The 27,148-nt window shown below is 39.3% G+C and overlaps 1 pseudogene; it reads left to right on the top strand.

Moving 5' to 3' along the window:
- The first annotated feature begins 12,645 nt into the window (after positions 1 to 12,645).
- Positions 12,646 to 13,555, top strand: LOC136322837 (small ribosomal subunit protein uS5 pseudogene; annotated as a pseudogene).
- Positions 13,556 to 27,148: the final 13,593 nt, after the last annotated feature.

Here is a 27,148-nt window from a genome sequence, read left to right as displayed (position 1 = left end):
CAACTTTTAGAAAGAGAATGGGATTGATCTCTGAAGGAATAGAGCTTAAAGGAGGGGCTCCATACTAAGTATCTTATGGGGAATAGTAAATAAGGTCTCACACTCACCTCTTCATGGAAGGGGACACTGGTACAGGCACAGAAAGAAAGACCAATGACAGTCCAATGAATGAAGGAGCCATTTAATCTTCTGGAAGAAGAAAGGCTATGACTTTGAAGGGAATTCACTGGTTTGGCTACAGGGGAGGCTGCTTGCACTGGGGCTGAAAGGTCCATCTTCAAATGTCATGTGAGAACCCCAGCTGTAACTTGGGGAACACAGAGGCAGTGAGGCTCTGACTGCTGCTGATATCACACCAGCAAGCTAGGAGAACAAACATTTATGGAAGGTGGGGGCAGACTCCAGACTCACTCTCAGTCCCCTGTGACAAAAGCCGAAGGGAGGGCCAGGCTGACTCTCAGACGAGGAGCAGAGGGTCTGTGGTAGGCACTATGGGCTTTGTTACCATTGGTGTCCCCCTGGCAATACCCTCAGAATAACATTATGTTAGAAACTCAACACAGGGCTGACTAAGGGATCCAACACCATTCAGAGAAACCAATGGTATCACATAAAGTTTACTGAACATGAAAGTACAAAGTTAGAATTTAATTCAGTGACTAACCAACGTGTGGGTTTAGGATCCTTACGTAACTTTTCTGAGCCTCAGGTTTTTCATGTGCAGATGGGAATAATAGTACCTGCTTCATAGAGGTTTTGCAATGATATAAATGGAAGTATGATATAAATATTTTTGAACACCTATTATATGCCTAGAATGAAATATGAATTAAAGAAGACATGCAAAGAATTGGTCTTAACAGGATCCCAAAGCTTATTTAGAGAAAGTGCATGTACCAGCTAGTGCTGATGAATACTTATGTGCTTAGTTCCTCTCACAGTTAGGTGGTGGCTATGGAACTGGGTTCTGACAACATGATGTAGGTAGATGTGATGTGAGGGGTCTGGGGTACAATTATGGGATATAGGTAGATACAGGGTAAGGCACTTCTAGGCCTGGCCCTCAATAAACATTTTGCATGACTGTGCAACCCTCCTGTAATAATCCTGGAGGACACATGTTGCAGATCATATAGTTACCTATATGTAAGAACTACCCAATTTGCCTCTGGCAGTGGTGGTGGGAGCCAAAGGTCAACTTGATTGTGTTGAGTCACTGAGCCTATCCCACTAAGAAGCCTAAGATTTGCCAACATGCCCTGCCATGTGAGTGAGCTTGAAAGTGGAACGTCCTCCAGTTGAATTCTTGGCTGAAACCATAACTGTAGCTTTATTGAGGGACCCTGAGCCAGGGGCACCTGCTAAGCTGCACTCAGATTCCTGACACACAGTAACTATGAACTAACAATTGTTTTGTTGTTTTAACCTACTAAGTTCTAGGGTGATTTGTTACGCAACAATAGATAACCTGTACAGACCCAGTGTCCATTAATGGGTGTGTAGATAAACAATCTGGTATATCCATACAATGAAGTGCTACTCGTCAATAAATAATGAACTATTGAGCTACAACATGGATGAGCCTCAAAGTAATAGTTAAATAATTAGAAGCCAGTGAAAAGAAGTACACACTAGAAGACTACATTATATAAAATCTAGAGAAAGCAAACTAATTTATAGTGTAAGAGATCAGATCAGTGACTTCCTGGGCATGAGACTGAGATGGGGCCCGAAGTAAAGGAGAGTGATGATTACAAAGGGGCATGCAGAAATTTTAGGAGTGATGACTATGGTCATTATCTTGATTGGGGTGATGGTTTCACAGATATAAATGCCAAAACATATAAATGTGTACCCTCTAAATATGTGCAGATAATTATACACTAATCTAAATTTAATAAATCTGGTTAAAAAAATACTTATGTTCAGCCATATGACTCTAAAATGATTGATTTTGTTGGAAAAATAATTTTTGTTCCAGAACCTTGAAAATCCAATAATGTGCTCTTTCTCCTAGCCTTGTAGTTGCACAAATTTAATCTTGTTTATCTGTCCACCCAGGTAGATTTCTCTGTTGAAGAAACACTTTAAAACACAACATACACTTCCTTTCAAAATAATGATCTGTTAAAAGTGATTGTCTCTCCCCTGGTCCAGGTTTGTGAGTATTTCATTTACTCTGCTGGCTTTGACCTTCTTCATCACACTACTCCTGAGGCAAGACTCTAGCTTCTTCTTAGGCTTGTGCATTTTCAACTCAAACATAAGCTAAGGGAGCTTGTCAGAGGGTAAACAGATGAGAGTTTGCTCTATCAAGTTCATTAGCAGCGTGAAAGGAAATCAAGACTGCATTCTGTACATTGCCAGACCTACAGAGAAAATAAATCTTGGAAGTCTGCTCCCACCATGCTCTAAATCAAGCAGGTTCAATTTTCATTTTTTCAGGCCTCTTTAATACGGCTTGTTGGTTGGTTTGTTTCCATAAGAGCTTTTGGGTTTGTTTCTAGTTTTCTCCTACTCGTTTCTTTAACTTAACCACTCCTTTGCCTGCTATCTGAAGATTTTACAACCTCTAACAAAAAGCATTCCTGACTTGGGTATGAGGTATTAATCTAGCTAAAGTTCTAGCTATAATATGATATGACCTTAACATCTCCTGAACTATACATTCAAGCAACTGAAACTTTTAATGGCCAACTCAGCCTCCAGAAGTCATAACTAGAAGATACTCAGTGCGTTTTATAACAAACAAATGAATGAATCATTTGGCTTCAGCAGAGCTGAACACCATTCAGTGGGTTTAATTATTTCTTGATTAGAGAAATTACATTTAGTATTTATAGGATTTGCTAAGGAAATGGTATCAAAAATATATTTTATTAATGGATATTTATTAATAAACATATTATAGACATAACAATTTATAAAATCATAATTTAATTTTATATTTATACTATTTAAGTTGAGATTCATATTACAAGATTGTCAACAAATCCTGGTATATCTCACCATTGCAAAAGACTTGGGAGTCCCTCGAACATTTTGAGATGCCCAGGGTTACCAGTTAACAATCTGCTTTTCTGATTCTGTCACATTCTTTTCTCCTCCAATTTGGAGAGAGAACTGGAGATAGTGTGCATCCAACCCATCAGTGGCTGTCCCCTGACATCTCATTCTCTCTTGACATCTACCTTATTTATTTACTCTCCTTCCCTTTCTCTTGCCCTCTAACACCACAGCAACTCTCTTTAACCCTCCAGGGAAGGTGATATTTGTTATAAGAAGGCAGAGACAGGGCTGTGGCAGGCCAGAGGTGAAATGTACAATCCATGCTTTTTTCTAGTATCATAGTCTCATTTGAAAACCAGAGAGTGAATTTGAAGTCAGAGACTCATGGGAGTGAAGGGATGAGGACTTGATGAATCAGAGGGCAGAAGTCCACTAGAATAGTATTTACATATAGATGAGAGGTGAGGCTCTGAAGGTTGAACCAAAACTGATGAGAAGAAAAATATGACATCGGTTCCCAGGAAAGCGATGGAAGGGCCACTGCTCCATGCTAGGTAAATTATGGAGAGCCATAAATGAAATCTGAGTCACAGAGCCATTACTAAAAGCTATGTGACCTCACTCAATTTTTTCATCTATCAAATGAAGATAATATTTACCTCATTGTGTTTACTCAAAACTTACATGTTGTAAATAATGTAAAGTGTGTAAATCTTTTAGAATAGTCTCCAATACATAATAACTGCTTAGAAAATGATGCTGTAGTTCTGAAGTATTTTTTGTATTTTCCAAAATGTATTAAGAGGAAATTTTACTTTATGGGGTATAATTAGACATTTCATGAAAAATAGCTCTGTGGTCAAATTAATTATAATATATGGAGCTAAATAATTTTAATGTTTTAAATTAATTTTTAGGCCTTTGAAAGCATTTATGAAGCTAATATTTATTGGAGATATATTGCATTTAGCATTTCCTAAATTGATTGGGTCAAAAGACCATTCTGGCCACATTCTATAGCAGCACTCATTAGCAGTGGTTAATTAACAGATGGAAGGAAGACAATACATTCCCTTAGCATACCAGCAAATAAGAAATTTTAGCTTAAAGGAGGGTGTTTATTTCTAGAAAAAAATTAGTATTAATTTTAGCATACATTTATTTTTTTAAAGGCTAATATTACTTTACTACAATATGCAATAAATGTGAAATAAATATTACAGGTACTGCCCTGACCAGTTGGCTCAGTGGTAGAGTGTCAGACTGGAGTGTGGAAGTCCTGGGGTGATTCCTGGTCAGGGCACACAGGAGAAGCAACCATTTGCTTCTCCACCCTTCTTCTTCTTCTTCTTCTTCTTCTTCTTCTTCTTCTTCTTCTTCTTCTTCTTCTTCTTCTTCTTCTTCTTCTTCTTCTTCTTTCTTCTTCTTCTTCTTCTTATTCTTCTTCTTCTTCTTCTTTTATCTCCTTCTTCTTCTTCTTCTTCTTCTTCTTCTTCTTCTTCTTCTTCTTCTTCTTTTCTCTCTCTCTCTCTCTCTCTCTCTCTCTCTCTTTCTCTTCCCCTCTCACAGCCATGGCTCTAATGGTTCCAGCAAGTTGGCCCCAGACACTGAGGATGGCTCCATGGCCTCACTTCAGGCACTGAAATAGTTTGACTGCTGAGCAATGGGGCAGCTGACCCAGATGGGCAGCGCATCACACTGTAAAAAGATTGCCAGGTTGATCAGGTCAGGCGAATGTGGGATGTTGTTTCCCTGCCTCCTTGCCTACCCACCTCTGTCTTAAAAGAAAAATATTGCAGGTACAATAATATTACCAATTTTCAGGGCTTCTAAAAGGTCCTAATCTAGCCTGGATTTAGCAGATGTAATATTTAGTATCACTCATAGGAATTATAAAAATTTTATTTATTGATTTTCAGACAGAAGAGAGAGAGAGAGAGAGAAGCAGAGAAGAGTAAGAAGCCTCAACTGTAGTAGATGCTTTTTATATGTGCCTTGACCAGGTGAGCCCAGATTTTGAACTGGTGACCTCAGCATTCCAGGCCAATACTTTATCCACTGCACCACTGAGATTCAGGCTATGGGAATTAGATAATGTAGAACAGTAATAAAATTTTATAATAATAAAGGGTCAGTTCACCAAGAAAACATAAGAATCCAAAATGTATATGTACCCCAAAACCCAGAAGGCAGGGCTGCCACACTAGTGGGCTTTGGGATTTTACTTCATGATAAATTAATTATACCTCATCTGTCACCCACACTTTATTTAGATGATATTTAGACAAAGTTTTGGACTTGGATTTGATGATGGAATAAGTCAAGACTTTGGAGGCTATTGAAATGGGGTGTATGTATTTTGTGTGTGAGAAATACACGGATTGGGAAAAACTAGAGGAAGGAGTATTGTGGGTTGAATTGTATACCCCCAAAATCCTTATGTTGAAGTCCTAACCCTCAGTTTCTCAGAATGTGGTTGTATTTGGAGATAAAGTCTCTAAAGAAATACCTAGTTTAAATGAGGTCATTGAGATGGGCCTTAATCTGCTAGGACAGGTGTCTCTACAAGAAGAAGAGATTAAGACACAGACACACAAAGGGAAAACCATATGAAGACAAGTGAAGACAGTCATCCATAATCCTAGGAGAGAATTTTCAAAAGAATGAATCTTGCACACACCTTAATCTTGGACTTTAAGTTTCCAGAACTGTGAGAAAATACATTTAGCCACCCAGTCCATTGTTCTTTGTCATAGCAGTGCTCAGAAACTAATACAAATCCAAAATACATGAAGTAAAACTGACAAAACTGAAAAGATAGGTAGACAAATCCACAATATAGTTGCCAATTTGAATACTAGATAAAACCGAACAGAACATCAATAAGGATATAGAAGAATTGAGCAATATTATTAACCAATAGCTGTGATTGACACATGTATCATCATTTGTCATTATGATGGTAAATTGACATCTATAAAATACTATAAACAATAGCAAAATACACACATTCTTTTTTTTTTTTTTAATTTTTATTTATTTATTTATTCATTTTAGAGAGGAGAGAGAGAGAGACAGGGGGGAGGAGCTGGAAGCATCAACTCCCATATGTGCCTTGACCAGGCAAGCCCAGGGTTTTGAACCGGCGACCTCAGCATTTCCAGGTCGATGCTTTATCCACTGCGCCACCACAGGTCAGGCCACACACATTCTTTTTAAGTGCACATGAAGTATTTCCCTAGAAAAACTATACTGTAGGTCACAAAACAAACAATAGATTTGAAAACAATTGAATTTACTAAAAGTATCTTTTCAGATCATAAAGGAATTAAAAAAGAAATCAATAACAAGAAGATCACAGAGAACTCTCTAAACTGGTGGTTAAACAATATGCTTCTAAAGAAGAAGTATCAAGGGAAATAAAATATTTTGAACTGAATGGAAACAAAAATCTCTCAAAAATTTTAAAATGCAGATAAATCAGGGCTTAGAACATATTTAAAAATAGCATTAAAGATAGATGTTACAGAAAAATAAAGTTCTCAAATTTAAGCATTTACTTTAGGAAACTAGACACACAAATAAAACAAATTAACTCAGAACAAGTATAAGGATAGAAATAATAAAGTTAGCTGCAAAAGCCAATAAAATTAAGAACAATGATAAAAGTATTAGACAAAATTATTGAAACTAAAATCTTTTTTTATAATAAAATAAAATGTATAACCTTCTAAAAATACAGTCAAAGAAAAAAAGAATAAAGATGAAAATGACCAGTTCCAGGAATAAGAGAAGAGATATCAATATAAGCCACGATAGCTTTAAAAATATAATAAGAAAATACTGCAAACAACTCTACACCCATATCTGACAACTTTGGACCATTTCCTCAAAAACCAGAAGGATCAAAAGTCTTTAAAGATGAAGTAGATAAGATTCCTTAGCCATTAAAGAATTTAAATCTATGACCAAGTTAAAAATACCCCACAAGGAAATCAACAGGCCCAGGTTATTTTACTAGCGAATCCTGTTAAACATTTAAGAGGAATTAACATCAATTCTAAGCAATATCTTTCTGAAAATAAGAGTCAGAAACATTTTGCAAACAATTTTTCTTAAGCCATTATGTTCACACCAAAATTAGACAAAACGCTAAAAAAAAAACACCTCTATAGGCTAATATCCCTTATAACCACAGGTGCAAAAAATCCTCAACAAAATATTATTAAATTGGATTCAGGAATACACAATAGAGAGTAACAATATTCTATGAGCAAAAAGAGTTTGTCCTGGGAATGCAAAGCTGGTTTAGTATTTGAAAATCACTCAAGCTTATTTACCAAATTAACATTATAAAAGAGAAAATCCACATGATCTTATCAAAAGATGCAAAAAAAAATCTGACGTAATTTAACATTCTTTCACAATAAAACTTCTATAAGCAAACTAGAAATAGACTTCTACAACCTCATAAAAGGTATCTATAAAGAAAAACCTACAGCCAAGGTCACAGTTAATGGTGAAACTCTCTCCTAAAGATCAGGAACAATGTAAGAAATGCTCTTTCATTATCTCTACTTAACATCATAGTAGAAGGCTTTGCCATTGCAATAAGGCAATAAAAATAAAAATAGGTAAATATATCAGAAAAAATAATATCTGATGAGGGCTTAATATTTACAATTTATAAGAAACTTATAAAACTCAACACCAAAAACAAACAAACAAAACAAACAGTCTAACTAAGAAATGGGCAAAGGACCTGAATAGACACTTCTCCAAAGAAGACATATAGATGGCTCATAGACATATAAAAAGATGCTCAACATCACTAATCAATCAAAGAAATGCAAATTAAAACCACAGTGAGATGTCACCTCACACCTCTCAGAATGACTGTCAATAAATCGACAAACAACAAGTGTTAGTGAGGATGTGGAAAAAAGGAACACTTGTGCACTCTTAGTGGGAATGCAGACTGGTGCAGCCACTGATGAAAGCAGTATGGAGTTACCTAAAAAAATTAAAAATAGAACTGCCTTATGACCCAGCATTTTCACTTCTGGAAAATATATTCAAAGAAAGATGAAACACTACTGTGAAAGAATATATGCACCCCTATGTTCATTGCAGTGTTATATACAATAGCAAAGATCTAAAAGCAGCCCAAGTGCCCATCAGTAGATGAGAGCATAAAAAAGCAGTGGTACATTCACACAATGGAATACTACTCAGCCATATAAAAGAATGAAATCTTCACTTTTGCAACAGCATGGAATAGACCTGGAGATTATTATGCTAAGTGAAATAAACTAGTCAGAGAAAGACAAGAACCATATGATTTTCATTATATGTGGAATCTAATTAACAAAATAAACAAAATAGAAAAGACTCATAGGTATGGAGAACAGACTGACAGCTATCAGAGGGGAGGAAAGTAGGGGACTGGGTGAAAAAGGTGAAGAAGACAGAAGTTTGTAGACAAGGACAATAGTGCAGGAACTGCAAAACTGTAGTACAGATCAGTGCTTTCCAGGACTTGGTGATGGGGGAAGAGTGAGATTTGGACATTTGTCATCTAGTGCAAGGACAGAATATTTTTAAAAGTTATTACTCAGTCTATTAAGTTATTTCCAATGTACACAAAATGTTTCTATTCTTCTGGGAGCCTAGAATTTGGAAATGGCAAAAAAAAAATTTTTTTTAATGTTTGATCATGTTTTTCCTTTCTTAAATCAGTGAAACTAAAGGGATAAGCTGATTAAATATGGGAGGACCAAAAGTATGAGAGATAATAGTTGTGATATTTGTTTACTGATAAGCAAACAGAAGTTTGGATAGGCTAACAATTTGCCCAAAGCCATAGAGAGAGTAAACAGCAAATCTGAGTTATTTAAGTTCCATGACTTTTCCATGATAGTGCCTGAGTGAGAGGGGAAGTTTTGTGAGGGAGAAGAGAACTTGTGTTGGGGTGAGCTGAGCAGGAGGGGCACATCTGACTTCTGTAGGCCCTGGGGATTTTTGCCTTTGTGGGACCCTCCTTCCATTACAATATCCATATTAAATATTACTTTTGATATAATTTGAAACATTTTAATTTATTTTCTACTTCAGGCAAAATTAATAGACTTTAAGTACCCTAAAACTTTAATTTTCTTAAAATTTTCATTTGAAGAAAACTAAACTTTTCTTCAACTCTAAAAGTTTTTTCTCCTGATTTGAAAGGAAATGACAGTGTTTTTGTGGCTCTATAAATGGATCTGTAAAAGGATCCTCGGCAACGTGCCTACTGTGCCTAATGCATAAATTGTCCCTGCTGAGCAATTTCAACATTGGAAAGGTTCCTTAAATTTCTTAGAGGAAACGCATGATAACAGCATTACAAAAATGATAATACTTTCTACTCCAGTCAGCATAAAGCAAATATTCAGGGAAAGAGTTAACACACCATTACCACATTGCTAAGCAAATGAATTTAAATCTGTGCGTCTTTAAAATTTCTTTTCAATAAAACAACTGAAGCTCATTCCTTTGATCCACACCCAAATACTGTAAATTGTCCAGTGATGGTGAAGAGAGACAAATAATGAAGGGAGGAGGTCCGCAATTTCTGGGAAACTGTCAATCAATTACACAGCTTCCTTTCTCGTAGTGCAGCTTGTGGACCAACTGAGCTCCTGGAGCTGCTGCAATCAGCAGTGGCTGGACGGGCAGATCATTACTTGAATCCCCTACAGAGCAGAGAGAAATTGACATTTCCCACCTGCAGATATCTCTGCTCTTTATCAAGAAGCCCTGTATTTCTCCAGTTTAATTAGGAGAATGTTACCAGGAATCACTCTTTGTTTGTACCCCTCTAATATGATATAAATGTATTTAATCTGAAGCTCTCTTTAGTTATTTCCTCTGTTCCCCAATGGTGTGTCTTTATTCATGTGTTCTTCCTATCTTGGGGATTCTTTTCCCTCTTCCATTTATCAGCCTTCAAGACCTAGGCTCCAATGCTGCCTATTCTATGTCTGCTTTCCAGATCCTGGCTCTCAGAATTAGTACATCTTTTCCTTTTATAGAAATTCTAGTTATTTCTGACTCTACTATAAAATATGTATCAGAGTTGTGATGTATTCTTTCCTAAGTCCAAGAATAGTGTACTTTATCAATTTTTCTCTTTTATTCTGTCTTCAAGGTATTCAAAAGCAAATGTTGAATTTTGAGATTGAGTCCAAGTCCTTTCTTTAGGTTGACCATTGTCATCCTTTCCATCCACTTTCCAAGGTATCTTGATTTGAAAGATGTGAAATATGCAAGCATTAAGCATCTGAAGAGCTAATGTATGTTGCCAAGCACTTCAGACAATGCTCAATTTCTCTGAAATGCTGTACTTCAAAGAACCTGTGAAGGATTCAGGAAGCAGCCATTGAGTTAAGTCCCTATGTACTAGGTAGTTTGTTAGAAATCACCAGCGACACCTAAAAGTAAGATCCCAGGTTACCTTTGCTCATAAAGCCCTCAGTAGCTGTCAGTGTGCTCGGAAGGAAATGCCTTATACTTTACCAAGCCCAAGTTCTCAATGGCAGTCTTTGCATTGGTCCTACTTTCCACCACTCCATTGCTTCAACTGCCTTCAGGGTTATTACTGCAGTAACTATGAAACTAGAGTAACTACCATTTTCCAAATGTTTCTTGTGTTTCACACACTATTTGGCTCTTACATATATTGTATCACTTTTCCTTAAAAAAATCCCATAAGGTAGATTTCACTATTCCCACTTAGTAATAACTCAGGTAAATTCTGGTTGGATCCAAATTATACAAGATGGACTAGATCTTGAACACAGTACTGTTGGTTTTCAGATCACATCTCTTTCCTTTAATCAGTCTGAAGCATACAGGAGAAGCAGTAGAGACGGAGGCAGGCAGCAGAGGATGAGGAGGGGAGTCTCTTTCTGAAATGGTTGAACTAGCCTAACTAACTTGCCCTGTGTTATGTCATTATATCTCACAACTGCTTTGTACAAGGTAGCTGCCCGAGAAATGGTGAGGCTAATGCTACTAATTAATATTTATAGGAACTCTTGAAAATAAAAGACCAGGGAGAAGTAGTACTTTTAACTCTACATGAAGAGGATTGAAGTTTGGAGGCAAGAAGAACAAGAAATTGAAGATACATTCAGAATTTCATGCCTAAAACTCACCAGTCAAATATTTCATTACACCCAAAGAAGGTCCCAGATACTGGAGTGTTTCTCCTGTGAGAACTTACTACTCTTCTTTTCCAATAAGATGTAGGAAGAAAGAAGAATAGCAACACTAACTTTACAAATAGCCATTTGAAATTGTTGGGATATAAAAAGATGAGGCAGAATAACATATTTTTATGATACTGTTGATTTTTTAGGACCTACTTTCTTCTAGCATATCTGTATCTGGGAGTGAATTCAGGGAATAATAGAGAGGACTCAGCCATATCTTATCAAAAGAACGCAAGCAAGCTAATGTTCCTTCTGATTTATGGGCCTCCTCCATACAGCCCGTAAACCTCCCACCCAGTATCCGTTGTGATATAGGAATAAATGACCATTAAAATAACACATGGTGGAAGGTCACTGTGGCTTCCATATTGCCCTTCAAGACTGTGTACAGCCTCCCCAGCATGTGTGTGGGTATGTCACACAGTCTGAGAGTGTTCCTTTAAAAATGAGACTTTCTATAATGGAAAAGACCCAGAGTTGGATTATCAAATATCGAGTGGGAATTTAGTGCTGATTAAGGCAGATGTGCCTATTTGGTGGAGTCACATAAGACTCCAAGTCTCCATTTACTCTTCTGTGGAGCTAGTATCACTAACCCTATATTGCTGATAACCAACAGCGTTGTGAAACTTCAGTGGGATAATGTATGAAGCTTACTTTGAAGCCTGTACAAGAGCTATTCAGTATTTACTTCTCGTTCTTAATTACTTTTGAAATCTAAAAAAAATTTAAACTAAGATAATGGTAATAAAATACCTCACACACATACAAAAAAAGACAAGCTTAGCATTCACTTAGGAATTAAACATAAAATGATACTTTTAAAATGTGCTTTTATTCTATGTGGACATTGATTTATCATAAATTATTCATTTTTTTCTTTGAGCTTTGTTTAATCAGACAAAGTCAATCAGAAAATGTGTAGGTCTAAGTAGTTTTTGATATGTGCCCATAGGATCACAGATTATCTTTGTTTTCTGAGGCAAAAATCCTGGAGTGGGAGACCTTCAGGATTTCTCTTCTGTTTTCTCTTTCTTTTGCCATATTCTTTTTCCCCTGGGAGTTCTATGAATACCATTTTCTTATAGTAGTATTCTGTTACTTTTTCTTGGCCTCTGTATGTTCCTACAGAATTAAACCTCAAAGGCATCTCTAAAGAAAAGCTCCATGCAACTTTGCAAACATAAGGGAAACAATCATAGACTATACAATTTGGCAGGCGAGAATTCTACCACTGAACCACCAATGCTACAATTTGGAATCAGAATTGATTTTTCCTAAACAAAAATGATCTCCCTAAAGCAGTCAACTTAGACGGACAAGACAGATACCCTCAATGCCATTTAAGAAATCCCCTTCTAGCCCTTTTCAGAGGAGACACCAAATGGCGGATGACGCCGGTGCTGCGGAAGGCCCAGGGAGCTCTGGAATGGGAAGCCGCGGGGCTTCTGTGGAGGATTTGGCAGCACATCCGGGGTCGGGGTCGCGGCCGGGGTCGAGGCCCGGCCGCGGGGCTCGCGGAGGCAAGGTGGAGGACAAGGAGTGGATTCCGGTCACCAAGCTGGGGCGCCTGGTCAAGACATGAAGATCAAGTCTCTGGAGGAGATCTATCTCTTCTCCCTGCCTATCAAGGAGTCAGAGATTATTGACTTTTTCTTGGGGGCATCCCTTAAGGACGAAGTTTTGAAGATTATGCCTGTGCAAAAGCAGACACGCGCTGGCCAGAGGACCCGGTTCAAGGCATTTGTTGCCATTGGAGACTACAATGGACATGTTGGTCTGGGTGTTAAATGCTCAAAAGAAGTAGCCACTGCAATCCGTGGGGCCATTATCCTGGCCAAGCTCTCTATTGTTCCTGTTCGCGAGGCTCCTGGGGGAACAAGATCGGCAAGCCCCACACTGTCCCTTGCAAGGTGACAGGCCGCTGTGGCTCTGTGCTGGTGCACCTCATCCCTGCCCCCAGAGGCACTGGCATTGTCTCTGCCCCTGTGCCCAAGAAATTGCTGATGATGGCTGGTATCGATGACTGCTATACCTCGGCTAGGCACTACACTGCTACCCTGGGCAACTTTGCCAAGGCCACCTTTGATGCCATCTCCAAGACCTATAGCTATGTCACCCCTGACCTCTGGAAAGAGACTGTGTTCACTAAGTCTCCCTATCAGGAATTCACTGACCATCTTGTCTTTACAAGTTTCTGTGCAGAGGACCCAGGCTCCTGCTGTGGCCACCACATAATTTTATATAAGGAAAATAAAGTGATTTATGCCTGTTAAAAAAAAAAAAAAAAGAAATCCCCTTCTAGAGGTCTTCAGTAAGAACATAGACAGACTGAAAAGGACTCTAGAATAATGAAACTTTTTATAACAGTAGGGAAAAGACACACATATTTTTCTACATTTCAAATTGCAAAGAAAAATGTTCAAAAAATAAATATTTATTATGACACCTTATTCAGTCTTTCTACTGGGTCAGGAAATCCTACACTGTGTAAAACAATGGCAAATCCTGGGGTAAGGTGCTTACTGGTAAACTTCAAAGTTTTACAAAACGGTAAGCCATCATCACTCAATGATCTTTTAGAGAACTTAATAGGGATATGATGAAAACAAAAGAAACTGATTTCCCCTGGAAAGAGGTGTTGTGGACCGTTAATGGCAAAAAGCCATTATAGATTCGAGGCTTGGCAGGGGGCTAAGTTCTACCCCCTCCATCTCCATATTTGGCTTTGATGCTGAGTGTTTGCACCCACTCCACTTCCTTCCTTGGGTTGCAGGAAGCAATATACATACCCTTCCTCTGACTCTGTTTGTTTCAGATGTTTGTAAATTTCACTAATGTATCCTGTTTTTGCCTTGGGAGAGTTCCTGTCTTAGCCTTTGATGTGCAACTTTGTATCAGGGTCCTTGATTTGCATAGGTCCATATAATAAAGTGAACTGGGGCTGTGAGGCACTCAGATGCTGCCAGGCAGTTTGAGGAGTCCTCCCGGTCCCATTGGTTTTGTTCTGACAAAGTGTGTTTCCTTAATTCCGCACCGTTATTTGGAAGCTGCGCTGGTCCGCGGCAAGTGGCGCCCAAACAGACGACTTGAGTACGAGGAAACTAAAACTGAAGGAAGGTGACGGAACTCCCCAAAGTGAAGTGGGCACAGTGAGTAAAGAAAGTTTTTGGGGAAAGTGTAGTTGGGAGTAAAAGAATATGGGACAGATAGGGTCAAAAATAAGGGACCTTTTTGTAAAAATGTTTCCATATGAAGACAAATCATTGTCTGAAGAGTATCAGGGTAAGCCAGAAACAGAGGGATGTGAATATGAGGATAACTTGAAGTCTGAGGATGACAGGGGGGATGAAAAATCCGTGGCTATGGCTGCCTTAGCCGCGGGGCCTCCGCTGCCCTCAGCTCCTTCCTACATTCAACCCTCTGCTCCTCCGTTCCCTTATCGGGCTGATTCCATAGTCTATAGCTCAAAATCTGGGAAATCTCCTCTCCAACAATCTATAGACCAGGCTCGAAATATAGGGGAAACAATAGATGGCTTTGCCTGTTTTCCTATTGTGGAAAGACAGGATGATACAGGGAGACTAGTGTGAGAACATGAACCTGTACCTTTTAAAACTCTGAAAGAGCTTAAACTTGCTTGTGCTCAGTATGGGCCTACTGCTTCTTTTACACTTGGTTTATTAGATACCATTAGTGCAAAGGCTCTTCCCCCAAATGACTGGAAGGCGATTGCTCGTGCTTGTCTCTCTGGGGGTGATTATTTGTTGTGGAAGTCAGACTTTCATGAAAAGGCTATAGAGCTGGATGAGAAAAATCAGCAAGAGGAGGTTGCTGTTACTGTAGATATGTTAACTGGAGAAGGACAGTATGCCCATACGGCAACTCAATTAGAGTATCGACCAGCTATTTATGATATAATTAATCAGCTAGCCACACAGGCATAGAAATGCCTGCCTATTCCAGGGACCAAACCAGAAGAATTTGGTAAAATTAGGCAGGGTGCAGACGAGCGATTTCAAGACTTTGTCTCACGGCTAATTCAAGCAGTTGAAAGAATAGTAGGGGATAAAAATGTGGGAAAGGTTTTAATAAAACAACTAGCCTATGAAAATGCTAATTCTGCTTGTCAGGCTGCACTTCGGCCTCACCGCAAGAAGGGAGATATAGAGGATTATATTAGAATATGCGCCGATGTTGGGCCTTCATACATGCAAGGTCTTGCCTTTACCACAGGTAATAAGGCAAGATTTCCAGGACAAAACTTTGATAAAGGACAGAACAAGCGAAGGAAGGAAGGTCAGGGAAGTACTTTTGCCCATGGAAACTGTTTTCAATGCGGGGGTTCGAGGCATTTTGCTAAAAATTGCCCTGCTTTCCCCGGATATTGGTCTCGGCCTCTCCCTCAAGGACAGCCAGCCCTTAAGGCTCCGGACCTCTGCCCACTTTGTAGACAAGGGAAACATTGGAAGAATAAGGGGAGGCCTAAATGTACTACTGCAGGGCAGGGAAACGGACAATGGGGCCCTCCCCAGCCCCATCAAACAATAGGGGCAATGTCAGTGTTTCCTCAGCAAATTCAGATTCCAGCAGGCCAAACATTGCCCAACTATCCCAGGCAACAACAGGCAGTACAGGACTGGACCTCAGTCCCACCTCCCAATTTGTATTGACTCCAGAGATGGGACCTCAAGCCATACCCACTGGAATTTTTGGGCCACTTCCCAGTAACACAGTAGGAATCTTGTTAGGCAAAAGTAGTTTAACTATGAGGGAATTCTTTGTTCTTCCTGGAGTGATAGACTCTGATTATGCAGGAGAAATTAAAGTAATGGCTCACACTTTGAGGAATATAGTCACTATCTCCCCTGATATGAAAATTGCTCAATTAATCCTTTTACCTCTTTTAAGACAAGGCCAAACCCTGCTAAAGGGACCCCGAGAGAATCAAAGATTTGGCTCCACTGATACTGCCTATTGGATTCAAAAAATAGGCCAGGAACACCCTGAAATGGAACTAACAATACAAGGGTGTAAATTTAAAGGGCTTTTAGATACTGGGACTGATGTATCTGTTATTGCTAAGCTACATTGGCCTCCTTCCTGGCCCACTCGTGCAGCAGCCACAGAATTACAAGGTATAGGGCAGAGTAAATCCCCTCAACAAAGTTCTAGTTTTTTACAATGGGAAGATAAAGAAGGTCATTCTGGATTTTTTCAGCCTTATGTGCTCCCTGGATTGCCAGTTAATTTGTGGGGTAGAGATGTTTTGAAAAATATGGGGGCATTGCTAGTCAGTCCTAATAGTTTAGTTAGCACTCAAATGCTTGATCAGGGATTTTTGCCCACTAAGGGTCTAGGGAAAGAACAGCGAGGAATTCTCACCCCCATAGAAGTGGCATCCAATACCAGAAGGCATGGATTAGGATATCAAAATTTTGCATAGGGGCCTTGGTAGCTCCTGCTACTCCAATAATGCACTGTGCAGACCCAATTACTTGGAAATCAGATAATCCTATATGGGTAGACCAATGGCCCCTTTCTCAGGAGAAACTTAGGGCAGCTGCTCAATTGGTACAGGAACAGCTACAGCTTGGGTACATTGAACCATCTAATAGTCCATGGAATACGCCTATATTTGTCATTAAAAAGAAATCAGGAAACTGGAGGCTATTACAAGATTTGAGAGCAATAAATAAGACTATGGAAATTATGGGTCCTCTCCAGCTAGGACTTCCTTCTCCTACTGCCATTCCATGGAACTATCACCTTATAGTTGTTGATTTGAAGGATTGCTTTTTTACTATTCTTTTAAGCCCTCATGATTGCAAGTGTTTTGCATTCAGTGTTCCTTCACTTAATTTTCAGGCTCCCATGGAGCGATACCAGTGGAGAGTTTTGCCTCAAGGTATGGCTAATAGTCCTACCTTGTGCCAAAAATATGTTGCTCAAGCCATCTCTCCAGTATGAAGGCAACACCCTAAGGCATACATAATTCATTATATGGATGATATTCTTATTGCTCATCCAGATAAAGACACTGTGTTGACCATTTTGCAACAACTAGAATATTCTCTGAAAAAATCAGGACTTTATATAGCTGCTGAAAAGGTACAGCAATCTTTACCTTTTTCTTATTTAGGACAAATTATTGAGGGACAACAAATTCGCCCACAGAAAATAGAAATCAGGACAGATCATTTGCAAACTTTAAACGATTTCCAAAAACTGTGAGGAGACATTAATTGACTTAGACCTTCCTTGAAATTAACTATTGGAGAACTGAAGCCACTTTTTGATATTCTTAGAGGCTCAGCTGAACCAGCTTCTCCTCAGCTACTTACACCTGTGGGACAACAAGCTTTAAAGCTTGTAGAAAAGGCCTTGCAGCAAGCACAACTAAAACGCATAAATCCTGAGGAATCAATTGCCCTACTAATATGTCCCTCAAGTTACACTCCAACAGGACTATTGTGGCAAGCTTCAGGTCCTATTGAATGGATTCATTTAGCTGTTACTCCTAAGAAAGTTTTATCTCCATATTTTGATCTTGTTGCCTCCTTGATTATCAAGGGGCGTAGGTGACTCTTGCAGCTTATAGGTTTTGAGCCACAGACTATTGTTGTTCCTTTTTCAAAGGATCAACAACAATGGCTCTGGGAAACTTCCACAAAATGGCAAATCGCTTTTGCAAATTTTACAGGCCAAATTGATTCTCACTACCCAGCTGATAAAATAGTTCAATTTTCATTAATTACTACCTTTATATTTCCTAAGACAATTGTTAATGAGCCCATTCCTGAAGCATCTACAATCTTTACTGATGGATCCAGCTCAGGAATAGCAGGCTTAATAATCAATGGACAGCTTTATACTGAAACAGTCACCTTAAAATCAGCCCAAAGAGTAGAATTACATGCCATTATCATGGCTTTTCAGCATTTGCCATACTCCTCCTTTAATTTATATACAGATAGCAGATATTTACTTATGGTTGTTTCCACTATAGAGACTGCTGTCTTAGGGACAACTGCTGATGAGGAACTATTTCAGCAGTTCCTCCTTCTTCAAAGACTTGTACGTCAACATACAGCTCCGTGTTTTATAGGACATATTCGAGCTCACTCCATGCTCCCTGGAGCTTTAGCACAAGGGAATGCCCTTGTTGATCAAGCTACCCAAAAGAAAATTATTGGAGCAACCATGACAGATCAAGCAATTCAGTCTCATACTATCCATCACCAGAACGCTGCAGCCCTGCGTAAACAGTTTCAACTTTCTTGGGAAGCAGCACAGCAGATTGTTAAATCTTGTCCAAGGTGCCCTATATTACAATCTGTCCCTTCGTTTGGAATTAACCCTCGAGGACTCCTACCGGGACAACTTTGGCAAATGGATGTTACTCACATATACCTTCATTTGGCAAACAATCCTTTGTCCACGTTACAGTAGATACTTATTCTGGATTTATAGTAGCCTCTGCCAGAACAGGAGAGGCTGCTAAACATGTTATAGCTCATTGCTTGTATGCATTTTCTATTATTGGACTTCCTAAACTGATTAAAACTGACAACGCTCCTGCATATGTAGGAAAAGCATTTACTACATTTTGTCAGACCTTTGGACTTGACCTAAGGACGGGAATTCCTTACAATCCCCAGGGTCAAGGCATTGTAGAGCGTGCACATCAAACACTTAAAAACCAATTGGAAAAAATTAAAAAAGGGGAATTATACCCTCAAACTCCTGCAAATCTTCTTTGTCATGCTCTTTTCACTTTAAATTTTTTGAATACTGATGTACAGGGTCATTCAGCAGCAGAGAGACTCTGGAACCCTGCAAGGAAAGCCTTCCCTGAAGTGCGATGGAGGGACCCACTCACAGGAATCTGGCAAGGGCCAGACCCTGTTCTCTTATGGGGCCGAGGATATGTGTGTGTTTTTCCTAGGTCTGCTGAAGCTCCTCGGTGGATCCCTGAACGACTGGTGAGACACCATGATTCTAGATGAGAGACTCACTTTACAAGAGCAATTGCATAAGACTTACTATGCTCTCTTCCCTTTCTCAATTATTATCTAATTTTTTTAATGTTTTAGATCATTTTATTATCCTGATCCATTGCTTGAAAAGAGGGCGAAAGGGGCCTGATTTGGGTATTGCTGAATAGAAATCTCATACGGCCGTCTTGAGATTTTTTGAGAGATCTCTGTTTAGTATATATCCTTATTACATTCCTATTAAGGTAGCCCTACTTATGATCAAGCAGGCCATAGTTTAATCTCTAAAACCCCGGGTTTCACTCTTGATTTGTGTGATTGTATGTGAAGTCTTTGTTTAATGTCTAAGTGTTTTTGTTTATAAGGCCTGAATTAAGTCCTTACATGAAAAGTAATGATGATAATAGTTTTGGAAGTGCCGGCTGTAGTATTGAAAACAAAATGGGAATAATTTCATTTCCCTATATAAATATAATTTTGTTTGGAATAAGTAGAGCATGCTCATTTTGGATCCAAAAGACTTGCTGGTTTGGCCAGGCTGCTCCAGGCCGCAAGTGAAAGGCTTGAAGTAGCATAGATTTACATAATAAAGGTGTAAAGATTTTTTTTGCTGTAGAAGAATAATGAAGATCACAATGGGATTTTTCAGTTTTGATATGTACTCTCTAAAGTGCCTGTTAATTAATGTTAAGGGGGTGTTTTGATAAGTGTGGGAATATTGTTTGGAGGTGCTTTTACTCTATTTTTGTTAAAAGTTAACAAAGTCAAGAATTTCTTGCAATATTTGAAGTCAAAATATTGTAAAGTGTGATTCAATTGTAAATAATATAAAAAGAAAGGGGGGGGGGAGTCATGTCCTGTCCTGGAGCTCCTGCAGGTCTACCCTGTTATGCTTTTTACTTCAAACAGTTTATCTTGAATGCTGATGTACAAGAGATGCCCAAATTTTTGTCCTGCAAACTACTACCCTTTTTTTTACTTTTATTTGATTCCAGCTAATGACACTGTTTTGTTCTTTTCTGAATAGCTCCAGATATATAGGCAGATAGGGACTCTCAAGCCCCTCAGCGAGATCTTCTGAGCATGGCTTTTAAGGTACCAAGAGGCCGAAAAAGCCCAAAGGAGATCAGGTAAAATACTAGCTCTTGGCATACGCCCTCAGAGGCTCCAACGCTCCAACTGGAACTTCATCAGAGCCCTGCTTCAATAGTGGAAAGGATGGTCATTTAAGCCAAAGCCTGCCAGGCTTACATGCCTTTGCTGTGAGGAAGAAGGGACACACTGGAAGGTAGGCTTCCCCCTCACTCCTCCAAGGGAGGGTTCAGTCTCTTCCAGCCCTGCTCCAGCCACCTGTGACCTAACCTTGCCCAGAATACTGGGATTTGCCACTGAAGGCTAAAAGGTGCCCAGGGCCGTCGGGCCCATCTTCGACACTGTGGACGAGCCTGGGGTATTTCTTCCAAGTAGCTGATAGACTGGTCTCATTTACACAAGGGTCACTTAACTAGGTCTTGCCTGAATATTCAGGTTTTTTATTCTTCCCTCGAAGATCTCTGTTGTGGTTATTGATATTCCTGTTTTCTGATGCTTTGATTAATATACAGTCTTTCTTTTATTCCTCCTGCCTCAATGCCCCACTCATAGTTTAGGCTAGGACCTACTCCTAATTCAGAGCTCCTTTTTTCCTTTTTTGCCAATTTACAAATTTACCTCTGCCACCCCGCTTAGTGTATCCCAAGGTTCTCCTCACCACTCCATGGCTGTAAAGCTCCAGTATAGGACCCCTGGGTTCATCTTTCCAGTTTAAAGAAAACGGAAGCTCCGTCTTCATGCGTGCTGCAGATGGCTTTTCCAGTCTACCTGGGTCATTGCCAGCTGGGAAGCAGCGGTCATTGGAACTTTGACGCTAACTGCAGAGTGTGGAAGTGTGACGGCAATTTCAGTGCCATGAGGACTTCTCCTGAAAGTGGACTTTTCCTGGACTCCTGCTCCTGTGACAATTTTTAATGGACTGAACTGGGGTTGGGTTGCATTTGCAGAGATTTGGAATGGTGTTGGTGCCAACTTGGACTTGGTGAACACTTTAAGGACATTACTCTTTTATAGATTCTTGTTGTATTAGCTTAAAGAGTTTGCTTAAAGGCTTTGATCACTGTGATGTATTGGTATACTTGTTTTGGGTATCTGTTAGCATTGGCTATACTAATTTTGTGTTTGTTTTGTATTTTTTCCATCTGCCTCCAAATTAGAAAATCAGATGAGTGCAAATCTCAGCACAAATTAAAAAGAAAAGGGGGATATGTTGTGGACCGTTAATGGCAAAAAGCCATTATAGATTCGAGGCTTGGCAGGGGGCTAAGTTCTACCCCCTCCATCTCCATATTTGGCTTTGATGCTGAGTGTTTGCACCCACTCCACTTCCTTCCTTGGGTTGCAGGAAGCAATATACATACCCTTCCTCTGACTCTGTTTGTTTCAGATGTTTGTAAATTTCACTAATGTATCCTGTTTTTGCCTTGGGAGAGTTCCTGTCTTAGCCTTTGATGTGCAACTTTGTATCAGGGTCCTTGATTTGCATAGGTCCATATAATAAAGTGAACTGGGGCTGTGAGGCACTCAGATGCTGCCAGGCAGTTTGAGGAGTCCTCCCGGTCCCATTGGTTTTGTTCTGACAAAGTGTGTTTCCTTAATTCCGCACCGTTATTTGGAAGCTGTGCTGGTCCGCGGCAAAGAGGAGTTTTTGCCAGGTGACTATACCATGATTGGTTTCTGCTCTGCTCATTGGGAGGCCCTTGGAAAGTTTGGCCAAGAATCATTTCCAGTTTGTTTCATACTGACAGGAACAAAAATGATGCTTGCTTATTCGACATTCTGAAAATTGCTTTCAAAGCATCATTATGACAATTCCTGAATGATTTTTTTTTCCCTGTCTTCTTTCACAAACAGTTCATATGAATTATTTTCCCTCTTCACATCCTTTTAAATAACATATCAAGTTAAATCTAGCAAGACTAACTGGGTAGCACTGGGATTCCTTGGGTGGATATAGAAACAATGTGACTAAACTACATAGGTGAGGAAGGGTTTCCATTTTTTAGTGTTCTAAACTTCTAGAAGCAAGTCAACCCTTGTATCTTTGCCAAATTGGAGCTTATAGGAACACTTCAGGGAGTGATTTCAGTTGCAAAATGTGTCAGAGAAACAAGTTCTTGCGTTTCACAATGGGAGTTACCTCATGAAGAAAAAAGGTATAGGGTTAACAGCAGTGATGACAGGGCCTATGGTAAGTTTTGCTCAGCAAGAAGTAGACATGGAATATAAACACACATTTTCATATTACAAACCTATCAATACAAACCAACACTCCATGGCCCCAAGGGTCAGATTCATTCATTGATACCAAGAGTTCTAGGTTCCCCCAAAGCTAACCTAATGTCCCCATATCTATGTCAGTCATCTTGAGAAGTTGGGATGTAATGTGTTTACATGTACTTGGCAAGATAAAAACATAGACATAATTCTTAGTGGCAGGCCACAATGAAAATGCCTAAACTTCTTGCCTAATTTAATTTTGAGTGGGATATTAAATCTGAGGGGCAGGGCACAAGGACAATCTTTCTCTATATGTTTTGAGGACATTGGCTAGAACCCAAGCTCCTAGATGCCCACAAATATTAATTAGGATTTTTGCATGTCAGTACCTAATATTATTATATATTATATCATTAGAAAATCTGCAGCCCAGTTTTTCTTTTCTACTTATTACAGAGAACATCCACTACAAAAGGTTGTAAACATTTCTTAGAAAAATGAAACTAAAAAGCAAATGTATTAATGTACTCTGAATTTCTCCGTGGTTGACCCTGAAACAACGAGATTTGAATTGTGCAGCTCCACTTTGGTGCAGATTTTTTTTTTTTTTCCTGAAGCTGGAAACGGGGAGAGATAGACTCCCGCATGCGCCCGACCGGGATCCACCCGGCACGCCCACCAGGGGGTGACGCTCTGCCCACCAGGGGGCGATGCTCTGCTCCTCCGGGGCGTCGCTCTGTTGTGACCAGAGCCACTTTAGCGCCTGGGGCAGAGGCCAAGGAGCCATCCCCAGCGCCCAGGCCATCCTTGCTCCAATGGAGCCTCGGCTGCGGGAGGGGAAGAGAGAGACAGAGAGGAAGGAGAGGGGGAGGGGTGGAGAAGCAGATGGGCGCTTCTCCTGTGTGCCCTGGCCGGGAATCGAACCCGGGACTTCTGCACGCCAGGCCGACGGTCTACCACTGAGCCAACTGGCCAGGGCCTGGTGCAGATTTTTTTCAACAAATTCCTGTACTGTTTTAGATCTGTGGTTGGGAGCCCACAAATTTAGAAGACTGACTGTATGCATTGATCTATGCCCTTTTATATAGGGCTTTTGAGCATCCATGTGTTTTGGTATCCATGGGAGGTCCTGAAACCAATCCCCAACGGTTACTATGGGACAACTAAGTTTTGGACGAATTAGAAGTTACACATGAATTTTCAACTGACCAGGGGAGGTGATGCCTCTAATACTCACATTGTTTAAGGGTCTAATGTATTTTATATTACATATTTGATATGCTGTATTCAATTTACTTGGCTGATAATGCAGGTTAGACTAAAGTAAAACTGACTTAGTATTTTTTCCTTAAAGTGATGGCACAAGACTCGTAACCATGCTCCCATGGCTCAAGCTTTCTTCATAGTAAAGTACAGGGAAGGGAAAGAATGAATTGACACAAGGTTGGGGGGCAAACTCTCCAAGATTGTGGAGGTTAAGAAGTACATATTTTTCCAGTTTATTGATACACCACACACAACATCATTTCTAGAAATAAAGCTCACAATCTGAATGGAATGGTCGGTAGAACCCTCTGCCTCAACCTTTCAATGTTTCTTATCCAAAACTGGCTTTTAAATGGTAAACACTGATATGCTTTTTTGTTTTGTCCTTGCTCTGGACAGAATAGAATAATGGTGGCCACTACAAAGCCAGAGTTAAAGTTCTGAGAGCCACCAATAAATTATTCTATGACTCTGCTTCATTGGAAAACTAGGGCAGAGGAAGCTGTGGAAGGAACGTCTCTCCCCTCTACACTGAAGAGTGGATAAGAAGGCATTCTCCCAAGTCCAGAAGAGCACACCTGGATCATCTCTCAGTCTCTAGTCATGTGTTCTGTAATATACAATTATTGACAAACTATGTTCTTTGGCTAACATATTCTCCTTTTCATTTATAATCATAGGATGGTTAGCATCTTCATGTCTTAGTGCCTGACCCAGGATATCACTTACCTGGATCTCAGCATTGATAGGAGTCCAGTTGGAAGGAGTGGGGGGGAGAAGAATAGGAAAGAGACAGAAACCAGCTGGCTGAGACAAAAGATCATTAACTTCCACTGCAGAGGTCACATGCTAGATTCTTCCCTTAGAAAAAGTAATGACTTTTAAAACATTATTTTACTTATTTATTTACATCAATAGACTTTCTTTTTTTTTCTTTTTCTTTTTTTTTTTTTTTTGAGAGGCAACAGAGAGAGAGACAGGTGGGGGGTGGGCAGGAGCAGGAAGCATCACCTCTCCTTATGTGCCTTGACTGGGCAAGGCCAGGGATTTGAACCGGTGACCTCAGCATTCCAGCTCAATGCTTTATCCACTGCACCACCACAGGTGAGGGTCACTGGTTGCTTTTTTTTTTTTAAGCAAGCGAAAAGAGATGGACAGACAGGAACAGACATAATACAGGAAGGTAGAAAGATGAGAAGTGTCAACTCATAGTTGTGACACCTTAGTTGTTCATTAATAGGTGCCTTGAAGGGGGCGACCCAGCTGAGACAGTTACCCCTTGCTCAAGTCAGCCATCCTGGGCTTCTAGGTCACAAGGGGCTTCAAGCCAGTGACCTTTGGGCTCAATCCAGTGACCATGGGAATAGAGTTTATTTTTAGAGCAGTTTCAAGCTTACAGAAAAATTCAACAGAACATACAGAGTTCCCATACATCTTCTGCCCTCTTCCCCCAGCACGGTTTTTTTCTATTATTAACCTCTTGTATTCATGTGGTATAATTGTTACAGTTGGTGGACCAACATCATACATTATTACCAGGGTTCACTCTGTGCCATACAGTGAGCATAAAATCATGTATCCACTAGTGCAGCATCATCCAGGATAGTTTCACTGCCCCAAACAGGTTCTTGTGCTTGGCCTATTCATCTTTCACGCCTTCCTAATCTCTGGCAACCACTTATCTTTTTACCCTCTCCATAGTTTTCTTTTTCTTTTCCAGAATGATATTGTGTGTGTGTGGGGGGGGGGGGGGTGAGAGTCCTTTTTTTACTACTAAATAATATTCCATTTTATGGATATGTCATGTTTTGTTTATCCATTTGCCTAATGAAGGACACCTTGATAACCTCCAAGTTTTGGTAACATTTGTGTGCAGGTTCCTGTATGGTTAGGTTTTCAACTTAGAAGTTTTTAACTCATTTCCATAACTATCAAGGAGCGTGGCTTCTGTTTTATATATTAACTGTTTACTGTGACTGTTCCATTTTGAATTCCCACCAGCAATGAATGAATATTCCTGTTGATCCACATCCTTCCTAGCATTTGATGTTGTCAGGGTTTTGGATTTTAGCTATTCTAATAGGAATGTAGTAGTTTCTCTTTGTCAACTTAATTTGCATTTCTTTGATGACATATGATGTTGTGAGTGTATTCATATGTTTATTTGCCATTTATATATCTTCAGTTAGATTTCTATTCATCTCTTTTATCCATTTTCTTGATTAGATTGTTTCCTTTCTTATTGTTGAGTTTTAAGAATTCTTTGTATATTTTGGATGCAAGTCTTCTATAAAATATATGCTTTGCAAATATTTTCTCCACTGTAGCTTTGTTTTCATTTTCTAAACAAGGTCGTTTCCAGAGAAGTTTGTAATTTCATTTTATTATTTTATTTTATTGTTTAGAAAGAGAAGCATCAACTTGTTGTTCCACTTAATTGTGCACTAATTGATTGCTTCTCATATGTGCCCTATCTGGGGATCCAACTGGTGACCTCTGCACTCCAGCAGGATACTCTATCCATTGTGCCACCAGCCAGGATGTAATTTGGTTTTAATGAAATTCAACTCATCCATCTTTCTTTCATGGATTGTTTATGGGATTGTATCCAAAAAATCATTGCTCAGGTCAAAGTTTTCATTTTTATAATCTTCTAGAATTTTTATAGTTTTCCATTTAGGTTTGTGATCTGTTTTGAGAAACTTTTGTGAAAGATGAGGTCTGTGTATAAATTATTCCTTTTTTATTTGTTTTTGGTTTGTTTGTTTTGTTTTTGTTTTGCCTATGGATATCCAGCTGTTCCAGCACCATTTGTTGAAAAGACTATTGTTTCTTCATTGGATTGCATTTGCTCATTTGTCAAAAATTAGTTAACTACATTTGTGTGGTCTGTTTCCGGGCTCATTGTTTCACTGATCTATTTGTCTATTCTTTTGTGCCAATCCCACACTGTCTTGATCACTGTAGCTGTATATTAATTCTTGAAATAAGGTTGTGTCAGCCCTCCAACTTTCTTGTTCAATGTTATATTGGTTTTTCTAGTCTTTTACCATTCTATATAAATTTGTCTATAAATTTTTTATGTTAATGCAAGCCTATAGACCCTAAGGTTACTAATCAAAATGAAAGCATGTACTTCTATATTTATATATAATACAGTAAGCATCATAGTGACCATTTCAAAATAAAAGTGATTTATTTGCCACAAACTTGGATAGCTTTATCAGAGACCCTGTCTTATGAGCTATGCTGCTAGAGAAAGATAAGTTTTCCTTTCTTGCTATTTAAAGACCCATTTTTCAGAGTGGAGCA

Source organism: Saccopteryx bilineata, chromosome 2 (assembly GCF_036850765.1).
Source record: "Saccopteryx bilineata isolate mSacBil1 chromosome 2, mSacBil1_pri_phased_curated, whole genome shotgun sequence".
Taxonomy (NCBI): domain Eukaryota; kingdom Metazoa; phylum Chordata; class Mammalia; order Chiroptera; family Emballonuridae; genus Saccopteryx; species Saccopteryx bilineata.
The sequence above is the reverse complement of the archived record's forward strand: the minus strand, read 5'-3'. Positions and strand labels throughout refer to the sequence as shown.